Here is a 6000-nt window from a genome sequence, read left to right on the forward strand (position 1 = left end):
CAGCTAATCAGCTATTCCAGGGCCATATAATAACCTCTGATAAAAAAAACTTAAAACAAATACCTAAACACATTTTGAGTCAATAGTTTGTATTACCGATGACAAGTAACTTCCATAGCAATGGGTCACGTCGCAATAGAGTCACAATAATCAAGAAAAAATATCATTATGAGATTGTCACAAAATAACACATGTTACAAAGACGTTCGCACATCACCATGACATTGCTGTAACATCACATTTATGATAAAGCGGACATTCGCACGTCACTATGACGTAACCATGATTGTTGTAATGTAACTTTGACGTTTTTTTGCTATGAGGAATTCTATTGTAATCCGTCCGTTACATATTTATGATGCGCGCTTGCTATGTATAAAGTAAATCGGAGAAAGATGGCACAAGGGGGAAGATGCTACTTTATTAATATTTTTATATTATATATGGAACATATATTGGCCATATTCTGACTGCGTAGAAGTACGTAGTAAAAGTATGTAGACAATGGCGCAATTTTAAACAGTTCATGAAAATTGACATTGGAAAATATATTTAATAAAATATGAAAAGGTAGGTCATGAAATATGATCTTTATAATATTTGGTACGCTAATAGCTAAAGTTTGTGCTTCGACGCCTATTGTAAAACCGAACAAATGATATACAACAAATGATATCCGATAAATGATAGGTTTTGATCAGTGTTTTCTGACAGTCATGTGGCTAATATAAATTACAATTTGTAATATTCTTATACGCATAAAAGAGTTGCAATTGAATATTCCTATTACATTTGGGGATAAGATGACAGTAAATACAAAATATAATTTTTCCTGCTTGAAACCGTCATTAAAACGATTTTATGAATTAAAATGTTAGATGTTTTATATAATTCGAAATATTTTAAGTTAATGAAATGCTGTTTAAATGAATAAAAGTATGTCCAACTTATTTCCTAAATTACTCTCTTTCATATTTTCTTAATTTATGTTTTATCATACCTTTATGCGTTTTTATAGCTTAAACCCTTGATTATGGATTGTAAGTAAGTAAAATATGCAAGTTTATATTGCATTACATTATTTAATTACTTCTCCCGTAGGAGGTGGCATCTTATCCACATATATATAGGGGGAAGATGTCATTTTTGCAGGGTATGACATATCAGTTTTTTGGAATATTAGTAATCCTAATAATATGGAATATCAAAAGTTTAATTCGTTAATTTGTATAAATAAAGAAAGTTTCTAGAATGTAAATAATATTTTTTGTAGTTTAATTCAATAACATTAAGAAATTATTCAAAAATAAAAGCTTAAATGTGGCATCTTCCTCCGATTTACCTTATATCTGCTTGTGTATGACCTCTTTAATGCTTCGTAATTTTTTTATTTGTCGGAGTTCCCTATTAAGGCTTCAACACAATATTCTATACACTTGAGGCTATCAAACTATGCAAAAAAAATTTTCAATTTTTTGAACCTAACAAGGTAGAATGGGCCCTTAAAAGTCAAGAGAGGAACTCAAAAATCGTTCTACTGGGTGATCCTACACTTTGAACAATTACATAGATGGTTTCTTGTTGTAAAAAAAAGAAGAGAAAGAGAGAGAGAGAGAGAGAGAGAGGGGGGGGGGGGAGGAATAGAAAGAGAGAGAGGTCGGACATAATTTTAAGAGATTTAACGCACAGAATTAGTCGTAAGCATTTTTATAATGGTGTTTATAATGTATTATATTAATATTATTGTTAATACTATTACCTATCACGCATACACACACACGCATACCTACTTGTCAAAGGAAGACTCGGAAATGTATTTCATGGATTTCGATCGGCTTTTGCGTGGTTATTCTTGGGCACCAAAAAATAATCCCTATAAAGCCGTAAATTATACCTTTATATGTTTTCCGAAAAAATTGTGATTATAGGTCACGGTGGCGGATCGCTTTCAAATATGGGGGAATCGATAGATGCTAAAAAAACAATCAATTTTTATTTTTCTATTTTTATGAATACATTTCAAGTTCGGAAACAGTTAGTTTTTAAAAAAATTAACATTTTTTGATTTTAATAAAAGCTTGAAATACTTCGCGAACGGTTGCCACTATTGGATAAACTTCCAAAAACGTCCAATGCTTGATTGTCATAAGTTTTGGCAGAAATACTCTGAATGGTGTCAAATAAATGCCCTTAAATGAATTTTTCATCGATCAAGAAGTTTAATGTGAAATATGTTTGAATAAAGTTATACAGAGTGGTCCACTTAAATCGACCATCTGAAATATCTCGCTTATTTTTGATGATATCAAAAAATGTTTCAAGTGAAAGTGGAATAAGAATTTCGAGGGGGACGTATTTTGGTCACGTTTTTTTAGGTAGAGAGGCGTCAAAAAGATATGAAGATTACCTCCACTTTTTAAAATGAAATTATATGATTTTTTTACACAATGATTCCTCTAATTATTCTGCATATAAAAGTATTAAGGTAGTGATATCAAAAAACCAATAGCTGACGAGATATTTTACACTTTATTCTGGCACTTATTGACATAAAATGTTAAATAGCTGTCCCCTTCAAAACCCTTCTACTTTCTTTCTCATATATTTTTTTTTAAAACATTTTTTTATATCATCAAAAATAAGCGAGATATTTCGGATGATCGATTTAAGTGGACCACCCTGTATACTGTTGAAATAGAGTTCCAAAAACAATGTACATCCAATTTCAATGAAACGTTGCAAAATGCTTTATAAAACATTTCTAGACGTAAAGGAGGTGGGATTGGACCTCGTTTTGCATGGAAAGTTGTGCGCCTCTAGGCAGAAGGGGGGAGGAGATAGGATAGACCTCACTTTACGTGGAAAATTGGATGCTTTTAGACAAGTGGGGTAGACTTCATTTCGTATGGAAAGTCGAATCATAAATAAATATGGAACGGACCTTGCTTCGCTGCGACATATAACTTTATTTAAACATTTTTGGCATTCAAATTTGTTATCGATGAAAATCCATTTAAGGATATTTATTTGACATCATTTTAAGTATTTTTGCCAAAATTTATGACAATCGGGCGTTGGACATTCTCGAAAGTTCACTCTTATAATAAAATAAATCATATACCTTCAGTAAAGTAAATCGTATTATTTTCAAGACTGATGAGCACAAACAACTCTCAAGATATTTACACATATGTATTTTTTACTACGCAGTAAAGTAAATTTTATCAGTGCTAAGGAAAAAAAATACTCATTCATAAAATAAATTCTATTGAGATGTATGGTAATTTATAAATTTATTTTATATATATTAAAACGTAAAGAGTATCTTATAATGTGCCGTACAGGCGTATACAATGGTCCTGCCAATTTCATAAAATTTAGTAGAATTTTAGCATATATTACTTTACATTGTTTTTCGTATAAAAAGAAATTTACTAGAATTCTAGTATATGTATATATTACTTTACATTTTTTTCCGTGTGGAACCTTATTATCGAAAAATTTTATATTCAAGTGGTTATGCAGTTATCTTACAGTAAAGTAAATCACACTCTATTTTCGAGACGTAATACGAACAAATCTCAACATTTTACACACTTATATCTTTACCGTGTATAATAAAATAAATTTTGTCAGCGCTAAAACAAAAGATATTCGTTAATAAAGTAAATTACTGAAGATTCGCGTGAGACGTAACGGGTTGAATAACAATCAAATGCCAAATTGTCTAGAAGCGTGCGATTGTAGTTCAACGTTAGCGTGTTAAGTTACTATCCTAAAGACCTTAAGTTCGAATTCCGTCGATACATGGAAAAAAATGTAAAGTAATATACGCTACAATTCTAATAAATTGTATGGATATTGTAATAAATTGGCATATGTAGGAACAGGTGCTCACTTATGTAAAGTTTACTTTACTTTTCTACTAACTGATGAGCAATTATCGTACAGTCATACTGTAAAGTATTTTTTACATTTCGTAAAGTATAGATGTACTAGAATTCTAGCATATAATTACTTTATATTGTTTTCCGTGTCAAAAGAAATTTGCTAGAATTCTAGCGTATATTACTTTACATTGTTCTCTGTGTAAAATGAAATTTATTAGAGAATTCTTCTAAAGCATAGATTTATATATATATATATATATATACGAAATATAAAAGGTACTTTACAAAATCTAAAAAGTACTTTACGGTATTATGACTATAATCGAAGATCTCATTTAGCAGAAATAAAAAGAAAATTTTACATGAATGAGCGCCTGTCCCTTTAATGGACCTGCCAATTCTATACAATTCACTAGAATTCGAGTATATATATTATCTTATATTTTTCTTCGTGTTTGCTTGGATTATAAGCAAAAAGCACAGACTCTTGCATAACGCGTAACACAATATATGAAAACATGAACCAATCAAAGTCATTCATTTCCTTCCTTATCATGAAATAAAGAACTATGATTGGTTATTTTCTTATGCGTTATACGTTATATGCGTTGTGCAAAAATCCTTGCTCCTCGCTATATGTTTACACATTCGCGCTCACTAGAAATGTATTTTTCTAATTTTCCTAATTTTTCTATTTTTTCTTGTTGTAAATTACTCTGATTTTCAAGCTAACATTCTTTTCAACTCTGTGTGTGTGTGTGTGTGTGTGTGAGCTATCTATTTATAAATGAGGAGTATAATTGAGAAGGAGAGAATATCTTTTTTTTTAAATTTGCAATTATAATAAAATCAATTCTATAACATCACTGATACAGCACTGATACATCACCCATACAGCACCGATTATTGCATAAAATTTTCAGAAATGTTTCAACCTTTCACATCTCATGGGCAACAGTTTTGAAAGGCAATATGTCATATAAAATGTTAACAACAGTGTTTCTAAAATCTATCGCATGCACAATAAATTGAAAAACATATTTAAACAGAAAAATATTATGTTACCCTAGCACGTTATTGTTATTTTTGGTTTCCTTCCCAACCTCAGGGTCTGTGAAACCCTACAACTTTGTCACGCTGTATCTCCGGACTGAACACGTATTTTTTAGCTTAAAACACGTAAAATTAATACCTCGAAGTCAGATAAAGACAGATAAATATGAATCAAATAAATAATTTTTTTTTTCAATTAATTACAATGTTTCAAAAAAATTTTATTGGAAAAATTCGCAAAAAATGACTACTTTGGATAAAAAATTATCAAATTTTTTAATTTAATGTTCAAGCAAAAACCCGTAGGTTTTTTTAGTTGACCCTTTGGACTAACAAAAAAAAAAATAATACGATATAAATCGCTCAAAAAAGTATAATTATTTGAACTATCAAAAATCGATATTCTTGAAAAATCTACATATTATAAGTTTACAATTAATAAATAAAATTTTATTATTTGAACAATATAAAATAGTAGATAAAGGATTGTACATGTATAAATATTATTATAGTGTACATAATTTAGTTTATTAGGAATTAGTTTAGAAGATGATGCAACACTCGCTCTCTAAAGCAATACATTAGTCCTGGCCGAGCAATCTCCGAAGACTGACAGAGATTATAAAATTTCTACTATTTATTATGTTGAAATAATTCTTTTTAATTCTATATTTTCGTGCACTTACTTTTATACTATCCAAAACTCAGTAAACATATATTTAATAAAAAATAAAAGGGCACCCAGACCGCCGAAAACTTACAAGCTAATCACGTGGTTCCAAGTACCCTCTTTAAACTTTCGTGCATTCTCACATCAAGAATAACACAAAAAAAAAATACCCTTGCAGGATCATATCTATGGACAGTTTCTTAGGAGTCTTAATAGGTTATCGAGTATCGCTTAAGTGGTTAACGAAACCTCTGGAGTCCATTGTTAACGTAACGACAATTTTCGGAACTTAAGAGTAAAGCCGGCGGCACACGATGCTTGTTTTCTTACTGGATTGCTAGCTGGATTAGATTCTTGCCACCGTATTGGCTGCGATGCTGGCACTGT

This window comes from Trachymyrmex cornetzi, unplaced genomic scaffold, assembly GCF_001594075.2.
Source record: "Trachymyrmex cornetzi isolate Tcor2-1 unplaced genomic scaffold, Tcor1.1 scaffold607, whole genome shotgun sequence".
In the NCBI taxonomy this organism is placed as follows: Eukaryota; Metazoa; Arthropoda; class Insecta; order Hymenoptera; family Formicidae; genus Trachymyrmex; species Trachymyrmex cornetzi.